This window comes from Somniosus microcephalus, chromosome 6, assembly GCF_052327205.1.
Source record: "Somniosus microcephalus isolate GS21.2 chromosome 6, FLI_Smic_1.0, whole genome shotgun sequence".
Taxonomy (NCBI): domain Eukaryota; kingdom Metazoa; phylum Chordata; class Chondrichthyes; order Squaliformes; family Somniosidae; genus Somniosus; species Somniosus microcephalus.
In genome coordinates, this window is record NC_140992.1 from 145,385,721 (window position 1) to 145,410,732 (window position 25,012).

A 25,012-nucleotide genomic window follows, 5' to 3' on the forward strand; every position below is an offset into this window, starting at 1 on the left:
GATTTAACGGTGAAGGGATGGCCAGCACATGGCGAACCACTGCTGCCAGCATTCTCGCCGAGAAGAGAACAGCTGTCAGTGTGCAGAGGAACCTTGATGTGTGGATCCAGAGTAGTAATTCCACCTAAGTTGATGGATAGAGTGCTCAATGAGCTTCATGAGGGTCATCTGGGTGCGGTAAAAATGAAGAACTTAGCCAGAGCGTTTGTGTGGTGGCCGGGAATCGATAAAGAAATCGAAGAGATGACCAAGAGTTGTGCAGGATGCCAGAAGGTCCAAAACGCCCCACCACAAGCTCCTCTACATCCATGGGAGTGGCCCTCATCTCCATGGCAAAGGGTGCACATTGATTTTGCTGGTCCCTTCATGGACTCGATGTTTTTAATTGCGGTGGATGCACATTCAAAGTGGCCAGAGGTAATAAAAATGTCCTCAACCACCACAGAAAAAACTATCACAGATTTACGAACCATATTCACCAGGAATGGGCTGTCTGAACAGATTTGCTCTGACAATGGACCACAGTTTGTGTCTGAAGAGTTCCGGAGGTTCTTAAAGAACAATGGTGTTAAGCATTACACATCTGCCCCATATCATCCAGCCACTAATGGATTGGCCAAGAGGTTTGTTCAAACATTCAAGAAGGCTATCAAGGCAATGTGTAATGAAGATATATCCCTACAACACAAGGTGGACAACTTCTTGTTTGCCTACCGGAATGCGACACATGCGGTCACCAACCAAACTCCAGCCATGATGTTCTTCAATCAAAGACTACGATGCCACTTGGATTTGGTTCAGCCAAACGTCCGAAGAGATGTGGAAAACAGGCAGTTTCAGAATATGAATGAAAGGCCGACCAGGAGTTTTAAGATAGGTCAACCAGTTTTGGCCCGGGACTACCGCACTGAAAAATGGCAGCCAGGAACGATTTGTACATGGCAAGGACCTCTCATGTATACCGTGGACGTTGGAGAGAGCATTGTAAGATGCCATGCTGACCAGATTCTAGAGTCACTGGAAAACGTCAACTCCACACCACGATCTGATACACCTGGTAATGAAATCGACGTACCAATTGCAGCTACCGCAGAATCGGTGATATTGGAAGCAGATGAACCAAACAACGACATTGATCCCGACTCAACCTTGCCAGAGGAACCTGATACCCCAAAGAGGTGTTATCCAGACAGAATCAGGAAGCCTCCTCAAAGACTGAACTTATAATTGCTTAAACTTAACCAATGTATCTAGCAACCGTAATTGTGATTGTAATTAGTTATCATTTAGTTGTTAAATGAATGTTATGTACTGTTTATCTAAAAGGGGAGGAATTGTTGTGTATGTACCTTTAAGAGAATAACTGGTCTCAGACTGCAGTACCGGCAGTGACCACCCCTGTACAAAAGGCGCTAGTAAGCCTCTGTAGTTTCAGTTTCCCGATTGACTCCTTTCAGTAAAGACTTGCTTTGTTCAACTCCTGCTGTCCGTGTCTCAATCATACACGGACATAATAGTATGACCCCAGCCATTGGTTGTAAATCACTTTAGGATGTTCTGAGGTCAGAAAAGGTGCTATAGAAATATCAAACAAATCCAACAGGAAGCACTGTGTTTCTGTAATAGATAACAGACAGATTCTGTTATAGAATAAACCTTTTCACTAGCGAAGTATTTGATAAAAAAGAAACTGAATAAGAGCTGACAGTAACCAGTTATTTTATTGTACACAAGGCTCCAACAGTAAAGCTGTGACCTTCAGCCTTGGCAACACATCAAGCCTGACAAGACCACCCTGGAATCGGTTAACACACCTAATTTGCTTTTCTCTGTAAAAGCAAATGTGGCATATGGTGGTCTAGTAAACAGTCGATTGTCTGGTGAGGCACGTTACACAATTGGAGCACCTTAGAATGGGCTGAGTGAAGTCGTTAACAGATTAAATAGCAGCATTATATGAGCAGCCTCTTTGGTATTTGCATCAACTTTTATGTGCATGTGTGTGTGCAAGCACTTGTGTGTTTGTGTGTACATGAGTGTGTGTGCATATATGTGTGCAAATGTTAGAGTGCCTAATAGTGTGTGTATATGTGATTGCATGCACATATATTGTGGTAAACCACTGTTTGTATTCCTGTTTGTCCTGTTTGTATTCCACTGTGTACATGCCTGGACATGCCTCGGCTGACTCCTCCCACAAGTCCTAGTATAAAGGTGACTGCTCCCCAGCCCTTAGTATCCTGGACCGGTCGACCACGCGAGGCAGACCTCCATTCTGTTGTTAATAAAAGCCTTTAGTTACTCTTCTAACTCTCAGTCTTTTATGAGTAATTGATAGCGCATCAATTTTATTAACAACATTTTTATAATGGAGAAGATCCTCACACCAGCATGCCTGGACTTAGATCATCGGGAGGCGGACTCATCCACCAAGTTTACTCACTGGCTTAAGTGTTTCGAAAAATTCCTGACCGCCTCCGAAGCAATCAAATCGGACGAGGACAAACTGGATGTCCTGACCTCCAAAGTGAACCACCGAGTGTACTCGGTCCTCCAAGACGCGACCTCGTACGCGGACGCTATCAAGCTCCTCAAGGACCAGTACACGCGCCCAGTGAACGAAGTGTACGCCAGGCACCTCCTGGGGAGTCGTAAACAACAACCTGGGGAATCGACCGTGGAATACCTTCAGGCACTGTCTGTGCTTGGCCAGGCCTGTGGTTGTAAGGATGTAAAGGCCGCCGTGTACACAGAGGAACTTATCCGGGACGCTTTTGTAGCGGGCCACAGATCCAATTACACCCGACAGCGACTGTTGGAGCAGAGTAACCTCGACCTCAACAAGGCCTCTGAACTCGCACTATCGTTGGATGCAGCCTACCAGGGCATGGATGCCTACTCCTCTGCACCGTGGACGCCGCGGGGAATGACAGCCTGGGACACGGTAGGACCGCCTCATAGCGCCGTGCCACCCCAGCCACACCCCAACAACGGCCCAACTACCGCAGCAGTGTCCCAAGGCCAGACAGCAGTGCCCCAAGGCCAGAAATGCTACTTCTGTGGCCAGGCAAAACACCCCAGAGCGCGCTGCCCGGCGAAAAACGCGATCTGCTCGGGCTGCGGGAAGAAGGGACACTACGCTAGCGTCTGCAGGGCCAAAGCCACCCCGAACCCCAGCAGCGCCGCGTGTGCGCCATGCGGGCCGCCATCTTGGACCTCCCCGGCCATGTGCGAATCACCGGTACAGCAGCCATTTTGGATGCCTCCAGCCACATGGGGATCATGGACGCCGCCATCTTGGATGACAGCCGGGACGCAGCAGGCCCCCGACACCGCCTCATCTGATACCCGCAGCGACACACCGACCCCTACGCTGGCATCCGTTACACTGGACCAAGCGAGACCGCACCAACTGGCCAGTTCCACAATGGACATTAAGGTAAATGGTCACGATACAATCTGCCTTTTTGACTCTGGGAGCACGGAGAGCTTCATCCACCCCGACACGGTGCGGCGTTGCTCTCTCCCAGTCCTGCCTGCGCAACAGCGGATTTCTATGGCCTCCGAGTCCCAGTCGGCGGACATCGGCGGCTACTGCGTGGTGACACTCGTAGTAGACGGGACCGTGTATGATCATTTTAAACTTCTGGTCCTGCCTGACCTCTGCGTTGCCGTCCTGCTGGGGTTAGATTTTCAGTGCCACCTTAAAAGTGTTACGATGGCGTACGGTGGACCCCTACCCCCACTCACAGTCCGCAGCCAGCAGCTTCCAAACTGCCCGCCGCGCACCAGGTGCAACCTCTCCACACTCAGAGTCACCCCCCCCCAACTGTTTGCTAACCTCACCCCCGACTGTAAGCCCATCGCCACAAAGAGCAGGCGATACAGTGCCGGGGACAGGGTTTTCATTAAAACTGAAGTGGAGCGGCTCCTGAAAGAAGGGATTATTGAGGGCAGCACCAGCCCCTGGCGAGCCCAGGTTGTGGTCATTAAGACCGGCGAGAAGCAGCGCCTGGTCATCGACTACAGCCAGACAATAAATCGCTCCACCCTGCTGGACGCCTACCCACTCCCCCGTATAGCTGATATGGTCAACCAGATCGCGCAGTACCGCGTCTTCTCGACCATTGACCTGAAATCAGCGTACCACCAGCTCCCCATCCGCCCTGAGGACCGCCAGTACACTGCCTTTGAGGCAAACGGCCGCCTCTATCACTTCCTTAGGGTTCCCTTTGGCGTCACCAACGGGGTCTCCGTCTTCCAAAAGGAGATGGACCGGATGGTAGATCAAAATGCGTTGCAGGCCACTTTCCCATATCTGGACAATGTGACCATCTGCGGCCGTGACTTGCAGGACCATGACTCAAACCTCGAAAAATGCCTCCGCACCGCCCAACTCCTAAACCTGACATATAACAAGGAGAGGTGCATATTCCGCACAAACCGCCTCGCCATCCTTGGCTGTGTTGTGGAACACGGAGTCATCGGCCCCGACCCCGACCGGATGCGTCCCCTTATGGAACTTCCACTGCTCCACTGCCTCAAGGCCCTGAAGAGGTGCCTAGGGTTTTTCTCCTATTACGCCCAGTGGGTCCCCTACTATGCGGACAAGGCCCGTCCGCTGATCAAGTCCACCTCTTTTCCCTTGATGGCAGAGGCCCGCTTAGCCTTCCACCGTATCAAGGAGGACATTGCCAAAGCCACCATGCACGCAGTGGACGAATCCATCCCCTTCCAGGTGGAAAGCGACGCGTCTGACTTTGCCCTGGCCGCTACCCTCAATCAGGCGGGGAGACCCGTGGCCTTCTTTTCACGAACCCTCCAAGGCCCGGAGACCAGACACTCCGCTGTTGAGAAGGAGGCCCAGGCGATTGTGGAGGCTGTGCGTCATTGGAGGCACTACCTGGCCGGAAAACGATTTACCCTGCTCACTGACCAGTGTTCAGTTGCTTTTATGTTTAACAACAAGCAGAGGGGCAAAATCAAAAATGACAAGATCTTGAGGTGGAGAATCGAACTTTCCACCTACAACTACGAGATCTTGTACCGGCCCGGGAAGCTAAATGAACCCCCGGATGCGCTATCGCGTGGCACCTGCGCCAGCGCGCAGATCGATAGACTGCGGGCCCTCCACAATGACCTCTGCCACCCGGGGGTCACCAGGTTCTTCCACTTCATCAAGGCCCGCAACCTGCCTTACTCTATTGAGGAGGTCAGGACCATGACCAGGAACTGCCAAGTCTGCGCTGAGTGCAAACCGCACTTTTATAGACCAGACAGGGCCCACCTGATAAAAGCCACTCGCCCCTTCGAGCGCCTGAGCGTCGATTTTAAAGGGCCTCTCCCCTCCTCCGACCGCAATGTGTACTTCCTCAATATTATTGATGAGTACTCCCGTTTCCCGTTCGCCTTCCCCTGCCCGGACATGACCAGTGCCACGGTCATTAAATGTCTGAACAAGCTCTTCACCCTGTTCGGCTTCCCCAGCTCTATCCATAGCGACCGGGGCTCATCGTTTATGAGCGACGAACTCCGTCAGTACCTGCTAACTAGGGGTATTGCCACAAGCAGGACCACCAGTTACAACCCCCGGGGGAACGGACAGGTGGAAAGAGAAAATGCGACAGTTTGGAAGGCCGTCCTGCTAGCCTTAAAGTCTAGGGGCCTTCCAACCTCCCGCTGGCAGGATGTGCTCCCCGATGCGCTCCACTCTATTCGGTCACTGCTCTGCACTGCCACTAACGCCACCCCTCATGAGAAAATGTTTGTCTTCCCAAGGAAGTCCACATCGGGGACATCGCTACCGCCATGGCTGACGTCCCCAGGGCCGGTCCTACTGAGAAGACACGTGAGGACCCATAAAACGGACCCCCTGGTCGAGAGGGTCGACCTCCTCCACGCCAACCCCCAGTATGCTTACATCGCATACCTGGACGGGCGGGAGGACACAGTCTCCATAAGAGACCTTGCACCCTCGGGGGCCGCAGTAACCCACTACCCACTACCACCCCCCCCCACGATCCGATATCCAGCCCCAGCAGACGGCAGGCCTGGGCCCCGCGACCCGCTCGACATCTACAAGGACGACACGCCTGTGCCACAGCCAACGCTGGACTCGACGCCGGAAACTTCACTACCCCTGCCGTCGCCACGCAGATCACAGCGGCAGACAAGACCTCCGGAGAGACTCCAATACACTAACTTTTAATACACTTCACCCCGCCGGACTCAATTTTAAACAAGGGGTGAATGTGGTAAACCACTGTTTGTATTCCTGTTTGTCCTGTTTGTATTCCACTGTGTACATGCCTGGACATGCCTCGGCTGACTCCTCCCACAGGTCCTAGTATAAAGGTGACTGCTCCCCAGCCCTTAGTATCATGGACCGGTCGACCACGCGAGGCAGACCTCCATTCTGTTGTTAATAAAAGCCCTTAGTTACTCTTCTAACTCTCAGTCTTTTATGAGTAATTGATAGCGCATCATATATGTATTTGTGATTGTCTGTATGCGCACTTCTGTGTTTATATCTGTGTGCGGTGTGTGTTTACACTGCGTGTGTGTAGTGTGCGTTTGTGGGTGTGTGTGAGTGTGAGTTTGTGTGTGTGTGGTGTGCATGTCTGTCTGAGTGTGGGTGTGACATGTGCGTGTGTGTTTGTGAGTGTGTGTGGTATGCGTAGTGCGTGTGTTTGTGCTGTGTGTGTTGTTTGTGTAGGTGGTGTGTGTGTATGTGGCTTGTGGCATGTGTGTGTGTGGTATGTGTGTGCAGAGTGTGTGTGTGGCATGTGGCATGTGTGTGTGTGTGGATATCTGTGAATGTACCGTGTGTGTAGTATGTGTGTGTAGCATGCGGCATGTGGTGTGTGAGTGCTGTGCGTGTGTGTCTATGGCATGCATGTGTGTGATTGTGGCATGTGGTGTGGGTGGCATGTGTCATGTGCATGGTGTGTGTGGTTGTGTCGTGTGTGCAATGTGTGTGATTGTGGCGTGCGTGTAATTGTGGCATGTGTGTGATTCTGGTGTGTGGTACGAGTGGTGTGGTGTGTGCTGTGTGTGTGTGAATGTAGCATGTGTGTGATTTTTGCATTCATGCTGTGTGGGTGATTATGGTGTGTGTGGTGTGGGTGGCATGTTGCATATGTGTGTGTGTTGTATGGAGTGTATGTAAGTGGTGTGGTGTGGTTGTTTGAAGTGTGGCATGTGATTTTGGCATGTGTGACTGGCATGTTTGCATGGCATGTGTGTGTCATGTGTGTGGCATGTACGTGTGCAGCTGTGGCATGTGATTGTGGCATGTGTGTGGTGTATGTGTGTGACTGGCATGTGTGTGTGTGAATATGGCTTGTATGTGATTGGGTTGTGTGGTGTGGGTGGTGTGTGGCATGTAGCATGTGGCATATGTGTGTGGTATATGGCATTTATGTGAGTGGTGTGTGTATCTGTGTGCATGTATGGTGTGTGTGTGTGTGTGGTGTGTGTGTGCGGTGTGTGTGATTGTGGCATGTGTGTGTTTAATTGTGATATGTGTGCTGTGTGGCATGGGTTCAGGAGGGGTGTGTAACTTTGTGGTGTGTGTGTGACATACATGCATGTGTCATGCATGTGGAGTTGTGTTTGTTGTGTATGTGGTCAGTGTGTGTTGTGTGTGTGGTATGCATGTGGTGTGTGTGTGGCATGCTTCTGTCATACATGTGGCATGCAAGGGAAGTGCATGTGGTTTGCATCGTGTGAGTGTGTGCCGTATGTGTGAGGTGTGTATGGTGTGTGTGGGGAGTGCATGGGATGTTTGTGTGGTGTGTGTGATGTGAGTTTGATGTGTCTGTGTTTGTGTGGTGTGTGTGATATGTGGCATGTGGTGTGTATGATTGTGGTGTGTGGTGTGGGTGGCAGGGTGATGTATGTGTTGTGAGTGTTGTGTGTGAGTGGTGTGTGTGGCATGTGGCATGTATGTTTGGCATGTCTCTCCATGGCATGTGTATGTGGTGTGTGATGTGAGTGAGTGAATAAATACATTTGCCACACACGTATGCTACATATACATATCACAAACACACCACATACAAACACACACAGTCCCTACGCACACCACTCGCACGCCACACACACACACACCATGCACATCACACACACACACACACACACACACAAACACACACACACACACACACACACACACACCACGGAACAAACCCACTGCACACCCCGAGTCCCGACCTCCCTCTGATGATGCTGGCCCCAATCCCGATCTCCGCGCGGACCCCTCCCCCTACTCCCCTCACCTATTTGAATTCGAATTTCTAGGAAATGGACTTTCAAAAGACGTTTAACAATGTACCACATAATAGACTTGTTAGCAAAATTAAAGCCCATGGGGTTAAATGGACAGTGGCAACGTGGATACAAAATTGGATAAAGGATAGAAAACAGAGAGTAGTGGTGAATGGTTGGTTTTCAGACTGGAGGGAGGTATACAGTGGCCTACCCCAGGGGTTGGTATTAGTGTTGTGTATGTAACCGTTTACCTTTAAGGGAACTACAGAATGTGACCGTTCGCCTTTAAGAGCACTACTTCAGGGTGGCACTATTTATTGGCTCATGTATACTGTAATACCGATAGTGACCACACCAGTATATAAGGGTTGTGATACGTTAACTAGGGCAGAAATCGCCCAGACCTCTGAATAGTAAAGACCTGTTTTGTTTGTACTTCTAAAGTCTCTGAAGTTATTTACTGCACAACCTACAGACTTTACAGTGGCGACGAGTCCGATCGTACCCTGCGGCAAGACTAACCAGTAGCAGAGAGCTTCAAAAAGAAAACACGAGGCTCCGTCTACTAAAAGTATAGTACTTACTGGAAGCTGGAAGATTAACAGCAAAGCTGCGGCAGCAACAGGCACAGATTACCCTGCTACCACATCTTGAGCGAGCCAATCAGCCTAAAACAAGGCGGCCGAAGAGACTGTGAGTAGTTAAAACAAATAAATTTAAAAAAAAAAACGGGGTAGAAGTATTTGGAGGAGAAGGGCAAAGCATTCGGGTCCAACGGCGTCGGGTGACAGCCGGACCGCGGGCAATGTGAGAAGCCGTGCAGCAACCGCTGCCACGAAGCGCTGAGCCTGCGAGTAGGCGCGGGAGTGTCAGAGCCGAGAGCCGCGCGAGCGGGGGAGCCAGAGCCGAGCGGGAGGCGTTGCAAGCCAGCGATCGCATCTCCAGATAAGGGCCGAGAGCCGCGAGAGCGATCGGATCTACAGATAAGGGCCGGCAGCCGCTTCGCGATCCAGCGATCGCATTATAGATAAGGACCGCACTCGGGCTGACAGACGGCGTCGGGGGACCGGGTGAAGACCGCCAAGCGCGGGAAAACCGCCATTGAAGTGGGCGGGGAGAGCGAGAAGCGCGGGAAAGCCGCCATTTTTCGGGGAAAACCGCTGAAGAAGAAGGAAGAAGCGGGAAACCGCCATCTTGGAAATTATTAAGAATTTCAGAAAAGTAATAAGATTTTTCAGAAAGGCTGGTGTGTTCTCAAGAAGAGAGCAGAAAATTAATAATAAGTAAAGTAATACTTGTACTGTTCTCAAAAAGAGAAGAAGATGCCTAAGCGAGGAAATATTAATGACTTTAATGCAGAAATAGAAGACTGGGCCACGTATGTGGAACGCATAGAAATATATTGCGTAGCCAACGAAATTGAGGATGACAACAAGGCAATAACTTTGTTAAATTCGATGGGAGCAAAAACATACGGGCTTTTGAAACATCTAATAGCACCAGTTAAACCAGTGGACCAGACCTTCGAAGAGATCGTAACAGTGTTGAAGGATCACTTGAACCCCACACCGTTGATGCTGGCTGAACGATTTAAATTTTACGCCAGAACCCAGAGGCAAGATGAAAGCAATGCGGAATACTTAGTCGAACTGCGTAAGCTAGCGAAATACTGCCAGTTTGGAGGGAATTTGACAGAGGCGCTGCGGGACAAGTTCGTATGCGGCTTGGCCAAAGAAGGAACGCAGAAGCGACTTCTGGAAGAAAACGACCTCACACTGGACAGGGCTGTCCTCATAGCTTCATCGCACGAAGCCGCAGCGAAAGGGACGGCGGAAATGCAGCTAAAGGCGGCGGCACTCGGGGTGGACCAAATTACAACAAGCACTCCCAAATGCTACCGTTGTGGAAAGACAACGCACGACCAGAATCAGTGCTGGTTTAAGAACCAAGAGTGCAGGAAATGTGGCAAACTGGGTCACATCGCGAAGGTATGCAGGTCCGGAAAGAAGACCAACAAGCAAAGGAAGCCACCACCACAAGGAAAGTACAACAAGGTGCATCAGGTGGCTGAAAAGAGTTCAGACGAACAAAATTCAGACTCAGACCCAAACAGCCAGGAGCTGGATAGTCTGAGAATCCACCATGTGGGTAAAGTAACTGATCTACAGTTGATCTGGGTCACACTAAAAATAGCGGGAGTCCAAGTACGAATGGAGCTGGACACGGGATCAGCTGTATCCGTCATCAACCAAAAGGACTATCACCGGCTATTCTCTCACATACCCTTAAGAAATACCAAATTCGTATTACAGACATACACGGGGCATCATGTATACCCCCTGGGAAAAATACGAGTCAAGGTGAGAGATAGGGGTAAAGAACACCCACGAATGTATCTGTACGTACTACCTGAGGGAGGACCACCACTTCTGGGACGGGAGTGGATCAAGAAAATAGACATGGAATGGCACTACCGACAAGCAATGACGAGTGAGGACTCGGTGCAGACAAGCAGCTCAGACTCCGAGCCGGAAGACGATAAGTCCAGCTTATGTATGAAAAACAAGATTAACATGAACTCACGGACTAAGGTTGGGAAATCGATGGCGTGCATAAAGACAGAGAATTCTGAGTCTGTTCAAGCTACAGACAGATGCATTATGGAGGAACACCGGGCTAGAACTCAACGTTATGCCAAAGTACAACGACAATTAGAACAGTTGAGTGCCCGTCTCCTACAAGAGATGGAAAAGGTGAAAAAGTTCTGGGACACCGAATGGGAGTCCCTGGAAAGACAACAGAGACAGCTCGCTCAAGCAGAGAGCGACCATAGAGCCATCGTGGCCAAGTACCAATCACATCTCCCTGAGGCTGTTCAGGAACTAGAATATACACAGAACGATCCAAAGGAAGAGGAATCTTCAGGAAGTCAGGATGGTATTCCAGTTCACCTCTACGACTTGTTGCAAGCAGAGTGTAACGAGTTGAAAGAACAGTATGAACAGGCTCGGACTACAATCCTGGAAGGGGTTAACTTGGCAACTTCCGAAAAGCTCGTGTTAGTGAAAGAACATGAACGACTAAAGGTTGACCATAAGCAAGAATTACAAAGTCTGCAGGAAATGTTTGATGAGCTTCAGGCCAAGGCTGACTCATCGTTAGGGATTCAATCCATAGGAAAAAAATTAGTGGTGGAAGACATACCAGAACAGGGAATACAGGATGTCCAAGAACTCGTTAAATTATTAAAGGAAACACAAAATAAATATGAAGCGGCAATGGCCGAGGTCCAACGACTTGAAGAACAGATGCAACTGGAAATCTTTTCAGTGGAAGAAAAGGGAACTGTAAGAAACACAGAGACCGTAAGAATGGGCCATGAACATGAGCTTAAATCGTCAGAGGAGAAGGGTTTGGAGCTCTCAAAAGTTATTGAAATAGCCGAGGTTGCAACACAGACTGAGAAGATGGCAGCAGAGCAACCCTTAGATACCAAAAGTACGCTGACTCATGTCAAGGTTGAACAACAGAACGCTGAAACAACTGCTCCGGTAGAGGGATTGAATAGTCCGATCAATCAATCTCCAAAGGAAGTTGAAGTATTAAAATCACAAATGAGGTCATTAGTAAACAACTTGCTGAAAGCCCAGAAAAAGTTAGAGGAAGCGGAACACGTGAAGAAGTCTCTTCAGGAAAGATGTCTGGATTTGGAACAAAAGCTGGCTGACGTCCAGCTGGGTAGGGAGGACATAGAAGACCCTCTCGCTGGCCTAGCTCAGGACGACTCCGAATATTACTATGTCCTGTCCTGCCCAACTTGTAACTTCGACTCCCACCATACAGAAATCATGGAGGAACACCGAAAGTCTACGGAACATCGGGAGAAGGTGGCTCTACTACGGAAAAAGGAGGAAGAGAAGGAGGAACTGCGCATGCAGCTGGCAGCTGACAGTGGAGCCCAGAGAGTCTCCAAGAAGCAGAAAAGGAAAAGTCAAAACAGAAGATGACCCATCTGAACCATGATTACCTCTACCAGATCACACACGTGGTCCCTCCGAACGGAGCCAATTCAGTTCGGAAGTTCAAACTGTTAAACCCATGGAAGGACTATTGAATGAGTCACTCCAGCAATGTGAACCGACTACACCACAGAGACTGAATCTATGAACTGTTTTCCACAGAGACTGAATCTGTGATCTGTTTTGACATGAAGTTATATATGTTATTATGTTATGTTAAACATGAAGTTATATGACGTTGACTCCATCGAGAGTATATCTGTAAATTGTTATATGACGTTGACTCCATCGAGAGTATATCTGCAACCTGTTTATATAAAATTGAAGATTGTATGTTTAACGGGATTCTGTAAGTAATAAGCTAGGAAGGGAGGAGTGTTGTGTATGTAACCGTTTACCTTTAAGGGAACTATAGAATGTGACCGTTCGCCTTTAAGAGCACTACTTCAGGGTGGCACTATTTATTGGCTCATGTATACTGTAATACCGATAGTGACCACACCAGTATATAAGGGTTGTGATACGTTAACTAGGGCAGAAATCGCCCAGACCTCTGAATAGTAAAGACCTGTTTTGTTTGTACTTCTAAAGTCTCTGAAGTTATTTACTGCACAACCTACAGACTTTACAATTAGGACCACTGCTCTTGTTGATATATATTAATGACCTGCATTTGGGTATACAAGGCATAATTTTAAAGTTTGCACATGAAAAGAAACTCAGAAATGTAGTAAACAATGATAAGGATAGTAACAGATTTCAGGAGGACATGGACAGACTGGTGAAATGGGCAGACATGTGGCAGATGACATTTAATGCAGAGGTGGTAATTCATACATTTTGGTAGGAAAAATGAGGAGAGGTAATATGAACTAAATGGCCTAATTTTAAAGGGGGTGCAGGAACAGAGAGACCTGGGGGTGTATGTACACAAATCTTTGAAGGTGGCAAGACAAGTTGAAAAGGCTGTTAAAAAGCATATGGGATCCTTGGCTTTATTAATAGAGGCACAGAGTACAAGAGCAAGGAAGTTATGCTAAACCTTTATAAATCACTGGGTTGGCCTCAGCTGGAATATTGTGTTCATTCTGGGCACCAGACTTTAGGAAGAATGTCAAGGCCTTGGAGAGAGTGCAGAAGAAATCTACTTAAATGGTACCAGGGAATGAAAGACTTCAGTTATGTGGAGAGACTGGAGAAGCTGGGATTGTTTTCCTTACAGCAGATAAGGATAACAGGTGATTTGATAGAGGTGTTCAAAATCATGAATGGTTTTGATGGAGTAAATAAGGAGAAACTGTTTCCAGTGGCAGAAGGGTTGGTAACCAGAGGACACAGATTTAAGGTGATTGGCAAAAGAACCAGAGGTAACATGAGGATGTAGGAATTGACGAATTCCTAACTAATAACTGAGGTCGACTCAGGAGATCAAATCAAACAGGTCTTTAATGTAAAACTAAACGAGTTCAAACAGTTTGATGAGATCGATGCAGGAGAACCACGAAACAGGTCTTAACAAGATGGAGCTTCCACGAGGACTGCCTGGGCAGTCACGTGGTTTGCGACATGACGTCATCGCGTTTGCCCGCGTTTTCCCGCGCTCTTAAAGGGGCCACGCCCTGTGCATACAAACACTATATACAAAACAAAGTAATGTCTAACACAATGGTACAGACTTAGGCTGGTGTTAGAACATCGTTAAAGGGAATTATGTACAGTTGCCCAGAGTCATTCAGTGGCTCGGCCACATGTGCCCCCCCAGAATTCGCTTTAACAGACAAAGTCAAACGGCGAGGGGGTCTGATGAGCCTGTCGGAACGACTCCTGTACTCCTGAGGTGGAGGCTGCTGGGTGGCTGGCGGTCTGACGGGCGGTTGCGCTTGGTCTGCCGGAACGGCGATGAGTGGCCGACCTCGTCTCGGCGGGAGTGCTGTCTCGACGGGGCGGTCGAGGTCCAGATGTGCCGGCATCAATCGATCGACTGAAATGTGGTCAGGTTTACCACCGACATCTACGGTGAAGGTTTTGTCCCCTGCCTCCAACACGTGGAAGGGACCAGTATATGGGGCCTTGAGTGGATTCCTGTGAGCATCGTGGCGGATAAAGACGTATTCTGCCTTGTGAAGCCCCGTTGGAACGTGTGAACTCTGCAGCCTGTGGTGCGAAGTGGGCACTGGCGCGAAACTGCTGGCCGCCTCCCAGTGAATAGTAAGCTGGTCAGACGCGGACCAAGGCTTCGTCGATTCTGGTAGGAAATCTCCTGGGACTCGCAACGGTTGTCGTTACACCAGCTCAGCTGATGAAGAGTGAAGGTCTTCTTTGGGAGCCATGCGAAGGCCCAACAGGACCCACGGTAGCTTGTCTGCCCATCCAGCGTCCTGGAGGCTGGCCCTCAGGACGGCTTTCAGCAACCGGTGGAAACATTCACAGAGACCATTTGCCTGTGGGTGGTAGGCTGTGGTGCGGTGTAATTTGACACCGAGTCCTTGGGCCACTGCATTCCAGAGTTCGGAGGAAAACTGTGGTCCCCTGTCTGAAGAAATATCAGCGGGCACTCTGAAACAGGCGACCCAGGTGGAAATGAACACCCTGGCCACGTCCGCCGAAGTAGTGGACGATAGGGGAACTGCCTCCGGCCATCTGGTGGTGCGGTCAACCATGGTCAGGATGTGTGAAAAACCATGGGAGGGTGGGAGTGGACCAACCAGGTCCACATTGACATGGTCAAACCGTCGCTTCGGCACTGTGAAGGTGGCCAACAGAGCTTTGATGTGACTCTGCGCTTCGGCCTTTTGGCAGACCACGCAGGTGTTGGTCCAGTCGCGGACATCATTATGCATGTCGTGCCGTACAAATTTTGCTGACATCAGCTTCTGGGAGGCCTTCATTCCTGGGTGTGACAACCCATGTATGGCGTCGAACACTTTGCGGTGCCAGCCGGCCGGTACGACAGGGCGACGGTCCCATACGGAGACGTCACACAAGAATGTGGTACCTGCCGCATGGAGCTTGACGTCGGCCAACTGGAGGCCAGTGACGGTGGTTCTGTAGGCTTGGACTTCTGGGTCTGAGGCTTGATCCGCTGCCATGAGGGCGTATTCGATGCCTAAATGAACCATATTGACGGTCGCGTGGGAGAGGCAGTCGGCCACCAGTTTGTCCTTACCGGCCACGTGCTGTATATCCGTGGTGAACTCGGATATATAGGTCAGTTGACGTTGCTGTCGGGATGACCACGGTTCGGCGGTCTTGGCCATGGTGAAGGTGAGCAGTTTATGGTCCACGAAGGCGGTGAAGGGGCGTCCTTCGCGGAGGAAGCGAAAATGGCGGATGGCCAGAAAAAGAGCGAGCAACTCCCGGTCGAAAGTGCTATACGCTCTCTCGTTCCACCGTAGTTGACGGCTGAAGAATGCCAACGGCTGCCACATCCCATTCACCCACTGCTCTTGCACGGCGCCGATTGCGTAATCTGATGCGTCGGTGGTGAGGGCGATGGTGGCTCCTGGCAGTGGATGCGCCAGCATAGTTGCATTGGCCAAGGCGCTTTTGGTGTCAGCGAACGCCCGGGCCATGTTATCCGTCCAGTCTACCTTATCTTTGCCAGTCTTGCCCGTGAGGGCCTCGTACAGGGGCTGCATGAGTAGTGCTGCCTTAGGCACGAAACAGTAGTAAAAGTTTACCATGCCTAGGAGTTCCTGCAGGGCCCTAATGGTTTGCGGGCGTGGAAAGGCTGTCACCGCCTCTACCTTCATTTGTAAAGGAACCGCTCCCTCTGAAGTGATGCGATGCCCCAGGAAATCAATTTGTTGCAGGCCAAACTGACACTGGGCCGGGTTGATAATCAGGCCATGTTGGCTGAGACGTCGAAAGAGGGTGCGTAGGTGACAGATGTGTTCTTCTTTATTGGAACTGGCAATGAGAATATCGTCCAGGTAGACGAAGAGGAACTTGAGGTCCCGCAGCACGGAGTCCATCAGGCGTTGGAAAGCCTGGGCGGCACTCTTCAACCCAAACAGCAATCTTAAAAACTTGAAAAGGCCGAATGGGGTGATGACTGCGGTCTTCTGGACGTCTTGGGGATGAACGGGGACCTGGTGGTAGCCCCGGACGAGGTCGACTTTTGAGAAGACAGTGTTCCCTGCCAAATGGGTGGAGAAATCCTGGCTGTGGGGGATTGGGTACCGATCAGGAGTGGTGGCATCGTTTAGACGTCGATAGTCACCGCATGGCCGCCATCCGCCACCAGGCTTCGGGACGATGTGGAGGGGTGAAGACCAGGGACTATTTGACCGGTGAATAATCTCTAACCGTTCCATGGTCGCGAACTCCGCTTTTGCGACCGCCAGCTTGCCAGGTTCCAGGCGCCGGGCCCGCGCGTAGACCGGGGGGCCGTTGGTGGTGATGTGGTGTTCCACACCGTGTTTTGTGGCTGTGGAGGAGAACGTGGGTCTGGTCAGGTCGGGGAATTTGCCTAGCAGGCAAGCGAACTCATCCGGAGCTGGAAAAGCACAGGCGACGGTGCGCGACGTAGTGTTACTGCGGTAACAAGGGATAGAATGAAAAGTCGCCACGTTGACCAACCGCCGGTTCCGCACATCGACCAGGAGGCTGTTGGCGCACAGGAAATCCACGCTGAGAATGGGTGGTGAAATCTTGGCCGTAACAAAGTTCCAGTAAAAGTGTTGGCCCCCGAAACACAACTGCACCCGCCGTCTGCTGAAGGTCTGAATTGCTCCGCCATTGGCCGCTTCAAGGGCGAGGCCGTGAATCCCGGTCTGCACATCGAGGGCGGACACGGGTAATATGCTGCATTGCGCTCCGGTGTCGCACAGAAAACGACGAGCAGAGATAGTATCGGTGATAAACAGCAACTGGCCCGCATTGCCGATCGCCATCGCGGCCGCGGGGCGCCCGTTAGACCCGTTCCTCAGTGGTTGCAGTTGTATATTTTTTGGGGGGAAGCTGCAGGGAGGGCGGCAATGGCTCGCTTTCGCGCCGAACTGCGCGTGGTAGAAACACAGCCCAGCAGGTTGACGGGCTGGGGCGGCATCTGTGGGGGATGGGCACCTCGTGGCGGCGCAGTGCTGCTGAGTAACCGTGAAAATTTTGTCCGCCTCTGCCGCGAGTGCTGCGCAGTCCTCAACTTCGGATCTGGCCAGGGCTGCTTGCACCTGCTCCGGTAGCTGGTTGAGGAATATTTCCCGGAATAGGAAGCATTCCGGTTCATAGCCAAGGAGTGTGAGCATTTGGCTCATTAACTCCAAAGGCTTGGAGTCCCCGAGCCCGGGCATAGCGAGCAATCGACGGGCACGCTCCGCCTTATTGAGCCCGAAAACTTGCAGCAACCGCGCCTTGAGGGTTTCATACTTGCGGTCCGCCGGAGGGTTCTCGAGGAGGCTGACGATCCGCGAGGCGGTAGAGCCGTCGAGGGCGGAGACCACATAGAGATATTTGGTCTGATCCGCAGCGATGTCCCTCAGGGCGAATTGGGCCTCGACCTGAATGAACCACGAGGTCACTTGCTGCTCCCAGAACTGCGGTAGCTTCAGCGAAATGGCGTTGGCCTGCATGCTGTGTCCTTTTTGCGAAAAACATTCACAAAAGACGGGGTCACCAATGTAGGAATTGACGAATTCCTAACTAATAACTGACGTCAACTCAGGAGATCAAATCAAACAGGTCTTTAATGTAAAACTAAACAAGTTCAAACAGTTTGATGAGATCGATACAGGAGAACCACGAAACAGGTCTTAACAAGATGGAGCTTCCACGAGGACTGCCTGAGCAGTCACGTGGTTTGCGACATGACGTCATCGTGTTTGCCCGTGTTTTCCCGTGCTCTTAAAGGGGCCACGCCCCATGCATACAAACACTATATACAAAACGAAGTAATGTCTAACACAATGGTACAAGCTTAGGCTGGTGTTAGAACATCGTTAAAGGGAATTATGTACAGTTGCCCAGAGTCATTCAGTGGCTCCACCACAAGGAAACATTTTTTTACACAGCGAGTCGTTGTGACCTGGAATGCACTGCCTGAAAGGGCGGTGGAAGCAGATTTAATGGTCATGAGTCTAGGTTCAGATCGGTCATGGCCCTGTGGGTAGCGGAGTGGGCCCAGGGGCCGTGTAGCCTGATCCTGCTCCTATTTCTTGTGTCTAATTCTGTTAGATTCAGGAGATGGTTCTGTGATAGTAGATTGGCGATTAGGATCAGATCAGCCATGATCTTATTGAATGGCGGAGCAGGCTCGAGGGGCCGATTGGCCTACTCCTGCTCCTATTTCTTATGTTCTTATGTTCTTATGAAAAGAAATTGCAGGGCTGTGGGGAAAGAGTGGGGGAGTGGATTTAATTGGATAGCTCTTTCAAAGAGCCAGCACAGGCATGATGGGCTGAATGGCTTCCTTCTGTGCTGTATCTTTCTATGATTCTATGATTTGAAATAGCCCACCAAGTCACACAGTTCTAGGAATAGCCTCTGCAAGTACTGCAGTGGTTCAAGACACAAGCCCATCACCAATCTCTCAATGCAGCGAGGAATGGGCACGAAATGCAGTCTTGTCTGCATCCCAAGCTATTATTGGATATCTCATATTGAGGAAAATGGTGACCCAAGAGCACAGGGCCTTTAGGAGCCACACTACAAACAGAAGAAAATTCCCTAGGTGCTTAGCAGTGATGCTGTGAATGACTGGCACTACTACAGGCAGTGAAAGTGATCGCTGCTGTTAACCTCTAGATCATGGGGGAGGGGGATCATGTTCATAGAAATATAGAAGATAGGAGCAGGAGTAGGCTATTTGGCCCCTCGAGCCTGCTCTGCCATTCAATGCGATCATTGCTGATCATCCAAATTCAGTACCCTGTCCCTGCTTTCTCCCCATACCCCTTGATCCCTTTAGCTTTAAGAAATATATCCAACTCCTTCTTGAATATATTTAATGAATTGGCCTCTACTGTCTTCTGTGGTAGAGAATTCCACAGGTTCACCACTCTCTGGGTGAAGAAATTCCTCCTCATTTCTGTCCTAAATGGCTTACCCCTTATTGTTAGACTGTGACCCCTGGTTCTGGACTGCCCGGCCATCGGGAACATCCTTCCTGCATCTAGTCTGTCCAGTCCTGTCAGAATTTTATAAGTTTCAATGAGATCCCCTCTCATTCTTCTAAACTCCCGCGAGTATAAGCCCAATCGACCCAATCTCTCCTCATAATTCATTCCTGTAGGGGTTCGCAAAAATCCCCTCAGCCCCGAAGATCGGGAAATATTAATACGAAGAATTGTGTGATTTAAATTGTCTCTGGGTTGGACAATGCTTTAAAACGTACCCAGAACTGCAAAAAGGCTGCATTGAAAAGCTTGTAGGCTGAGCGGCACTTGGACACTGGAATCACAGAATCACAGAAACCCCACAGTGCAGATAGAGGCCATTTCGGCCCATCGCGCCTGCACCGACACATATCCCACCCAATCCCCCGTAACCCCTACACCAACACAAATCCCACCCTATCCCCGTAACCCCACGTATTTAATCCCCCTAACACTAAGGGTCAATTTATCATAGTCAATCAACCTAACTCGCACATCTTTGGACTGTGGGAGGAAACCGGAGCACCCGGAGGAAACCCACGCAAACACGGGGAGAATGTGCAAACTCCACACAGACAGTCGCCCGAGGCCGGATTCGAACCTGGGTCCCTGGCACTGTGAGGCAACAGTGCTAACCACTACACCACCATGCTGCCCACAGAATCAAAGAACTGTGTGAAAATCGCACACTTTGAGAGGAAAATCATTTTATTAAAAACGGAGTTTTGGACTGTTTTAATATTCCAGGGCTTAAAATGGCTGTCGGACCGCATGGCAGGAGAATATAGCAGCTTGTAAGTGTGTCTGTGAGAAAGACCTGCCAATCAAAGGGGGGTTTCTGTTAGCATTTGAATGGAGCCGGGCTGTCAGTCACCCTGTAGCATAGGCGGGTCCGGTCGGGGGGGGGGGGAGTTTCCCCGCCCTGCCAATTACAATGATGTGTTTACAGAAACTGATCAAACCACTTAAAGCTGTCCATAGGAAATGGCTTTGTTTACTATAGCCTCCCAAGCTGTTTACACAGTAATTCAACTCCATTCAAAGCCATTCACAGACAAGGGGGGAACAGTTTAAAAGAATGGGTAATCCATCCAAACCCATGCCAGACAATGGGAGCAGGTTGGCCACTGGGAAATAGCCCATTTGAATCGGCCAATCATCGGACAGCAAGCACAATTGGGTTGATTACACACATCCATTCACTGAAATTGACTCTACTACGTGATGTCTCATGTATGAATGGAGGAAGTTCATGGCCTTTCTCTTGTGTATTCGAACTTTTCGGCGCGAATTTGCACACAGACCTTTTCAGCGCCAAAACAGCAGGAGCTCCCAGGATATAAAGATAGCTTCTCAGAAGCATATCTCTCTCTTATTCCTTGGACTGCAGGTGAGCTCTTCTCTATCTTAATCTTTGGACCACAGGTGAGCAGGTTTCTGACTCCTCAACAAGGCAACCTAGTGAGAAGTAAAGGGGTGGTGATTTAAGGGAAATGTTCTAAGATTGTAAGACTTACATTGTAGCCATTTATCCCTCGTTTTTGCCGTCTGCCTTCCCCTGTTAAGCAATTTTACATTGATCATGTGGTGTAGTTTCTTTATTGCTTTGATCGTGTGGTGTAGTTTTATTTAGTTAATAAAGTTTGACTTTCTCGCATCCAGATCATTTGTCGTTTTTTTTAATATATCATTAATTATAAGTTCCTCCAGACAGAACTGGAAGGTGGGGTTTAGCGATTCGAAACCGCTGTTTGGGATTGGTCAGAGTGCAGCAGCAAAAGGCTGCTTGACCAGGTAAATTACCGTAAACCAGGTAAAGGAAGGTAAATTACCATAAACCAGGTAAAAGAAGCCCCCATGCATTCCTGCCATCCCAGGTATCAGCCTGGTGAATCTTCGCTGAACTCCTTCCATGGCAAGAGCATCCTTCCGCAGATAAGGCCACCAAAACTGCAAGATGTGGTCTCACCAAGGCCCTGTTCAACTGCAGCAAGACATCCTTGTTCCTGTACTCAAACCCTCTCGCTACAAAGGCCAACATACCATTTGCATTTTTAACCATCTGCTGCACCTGCATGCTTACCTTCAGTGACTGGTGCACAAGGACACCCAGGTCTCATTGCACTTCCCCTTCTCCCAATGTATTGCCATTCAGATAATAATCTGCCTTCCTTTTTTTGACACCAAAGTGGACAACCTCACATTTATCCACGTTATATTGCATCTGCCATGCTTCTGCCCAATCACCCAACCTATCCAAAGCATCCTGGAGTTTCTCGGCATCCTCCTCACAGCACACACACCCACCCAGCTTTGTGTCGTCTGCAAACTTGGAGATATTACATCTAGTTCCCTTGTCTAGATCATTAATATATATGGTGAATAGCTGGGGTCCAAGGACCGATCCCTGCAGTACCCCACTAGTCATTGCCTGCCACTTGGAAAAAGACCTGTTTATTCCAACTCTTTGCTTTCTGTCTGCCAACCAGTTCTCTATTCAAGTCAATACCTTGCCCCCAATCCCATATGCCTTAACTTTACACACTAATCTCTTATGCCGGACCTTATTGAAAGCCTTTTGAAAGTCCAAATACACCACATCCACTGGTTCTCCCTTATCTATTTCACCAGTTACATCCTCAAAAAATTCCAGTAGATTAGTCAAGCACAATTTACCTTTTGTAAATCCATGTTGAGTTTGTCCGATCCTGTCACTGTTTTCCAAGTGCTCTGCTATTACATCTTTTATAATGGACTCTAGCATTTTCCCCATTACCGATGTCAGGCTTACCGGTCTGTAATTTCCCGTTTTCTCTCTAGCACCTTTTTTGAATAGTGGGGTAACATTAGCTACCCTCCAATCCATGGGTACTGTTCCAGATTCCATCGAATATTGGAAAATGATCAGCAATGCATCTACTATTTCTAGGGCCACTTCCTTAAGTACCCTAGGATGTAGATTATCAGGCCCTGGGGATATATTGGCCTTCAATCCCGTCAATTTCCCTAACACCATTTCCCTGCAAATACTGATTTCTTTCAGTTCCTCCCTTTCATCAGACCCTATGTTCCCTGACATCTCTGGGAGGTTACTTGTGTCCTTCTTTGTAAAGACAGAACCACAATATATATTTAATTGGTGTGCCATTTCTTTGTTCCCCATTATAAATTCCCCCGATTCTGACTGCAAGGGACATACGCTTGACTTCACCAATCTTTTTCTCTTCACATATCTATAAAAGCTTTTACAGTCAGTTTTTATGTTCCCTACTAGCTTACTCTCATATTCTATTTTCCCCTTCTTAATTAATCCCTTTGTCCTCCTTTGTTGAATCCTAAACTGCTCCTAATCCTCAGGTTTACTGCTTTTTCTGGCCAATTTATATGCCCTCTCCTTGGATCTTATGCTATCCCTAATTTCCCTTGTTAGCCATGGTTGAGTCACCTTTTTTGTTTTATTTAGAAGCCAAACTGGGATGAACAAATTCTGTAGTTCATCCATGCGGTCTTTGAATGTTTGCCATTGCCTATCCACCATCAACCCTTTGAGGGACATTCCTCAATCAATCCTACCCAACTCGCGCCTCAGACCATCATAGTTTCCTTTATTTAAATTCAGGACCCTAGTCTCTGAGTCAACTACTTCATTCTCCATCTTAATGAAGAATTCTATCATATTATGATCGCTCCGGCCCAAGGGGCCTCGTACAACAAGATTGCTAATTAATCCTTTCTCACTACCTAATACCCAGTCTAAGATGACCTGATCTCTGGTTGGTTCCTCGACATATTGGTCCAGGAAACCATCCCGTAAACACTCCAGGAATTCCTCCTCCACAGTATTGTTATTAATTTGGTTAGCCCAATCTATATGTAGATTAAAGTCACCCATGATGACTGCTGTGTCCTTATTGCACGCTTCTCTAATTTCCCTTTTAATGCCATCCCCAACCTCTGTATTACTGTTTGGAGGTCTAAATAGCACTCCCACTAACGTTTTCTGCCCTTGGTATTTCTCAGTTCTACCCATACAGATTCCATATCATCAGAGCTAATATCCTTCCTTACAATTGTGTTAATCCCTTCTTTAACCAGCAATGCGACCCCACCTCCCTTTCCTTTTTGCCTATCTTTCCTGAATATTGAATACCCATGGATGTTGAGTTCCCAGCCTTGGCCACCCTGGAGCCATGTTTCCATAACCCCAATCAAATCATATTTGTTTACCTCTATTTGCGCAGTTAATTCATCCACCTTATTACGAATGCTCCTCGCATTAAGACACAAAGCCTTCAGGCTTGTTTTTTTGATGCTCTTTGACCTATTAGAATTATTATTTACTGTGGTCATGTTTGATTTAAACCGTTGATTTCTCTGACTGCCACTTTTGTTTTTCTTCTTCCTATCTTTTGCTTTTATCCTTGGTTCCCTTTCCTCTGTCTCCCTGCTCAGGTTCCCAAACCCCTGCCATTTTAGTTTAAACCCTCCCCCAGAACACTAGCAAACACTTCCCCTAGGCATTGGTCCCGGCCCTGCCCAGGTGCAAACCGTCCGGTTTGTACTGGTCCCACCTCCCCCAGAACTGGTTCCAATGTCCCAGGAATTTGAACCCCTCCCCCTTGCACCAATCCTCTATCCACGTATTGATATGAAATATACTTCTATTTCTACTCTGACTAGCACGTGGCACTGGTAGCAATCCTGAGATTACTACCTTTGAAGTCCTATTTTTAAATTTACCTCCTAACTCCCTATATTCAGCTTTTTGGACCTCATCCCATTTTTTACCTATATTGTTGGTACCTACATGCACCACGACAACTGGCTGTTCACCCTCCCCTTCCAAAATGTTCTGCAGCTGCTCTGAAACATCCTTGACCATTGCACCAGGGAGGCAACACACCATCCTGGAGTCTCGTTTGCAGCTGCAGAAACACATATCTTTTCCCCTTACAATAGAATCCCCTATTACTAGAGCTCTACCCCTTTTTTTCCTCCCGTCCTGTGCAGCAGAGCCACCCCTGGTGGCAGGAAGTTGGCTGCTGCTGCCTTCCTCTGATAAGCCATCCCCCTCAACAGTATTCAAAGTGGTATATCTGTTTGAGAGGGGGATGTCCACAAGAGACCCCTGCACTACCTGCCTGCGCCTACTACTCTGTCTGTTGGTCACCCCTTCCCTTTCTGCCTGTCCAACGTTTGCCTGCGGTGTGACCAACTACTTGAACGTGATATCCACGACGTCCTCATCATCACGAATGGTCCAGTATGTATCCAGTCGCAGTTCCAGCACCGCAATGCGGTCTGCCAGTAGCTGCAGCTGGACACACTTCCTGCACACATGGTTGTCAGGGACACAGGATGTGTCCCTGAGTTCCCACATAGCACAGGAGGAGCATACCACGGGGCTGGGCTGTCCTGCCATGACTTACCCTATAATTAATTCAAATTAAATTAAACAAATCAATCCCACCAATTACACTAAGGTTAAATGATATACTTAAGGGCCCTGGTTTACCAACAGTCCCCACTACACCACAGAGAGCTTAGAAACTATAAACCACAGAGTTAAAGTTTAAAAAGAGAGAAATACTCACCAACCAATCACTTACCTGCTTCCTGGTGACTTCACAC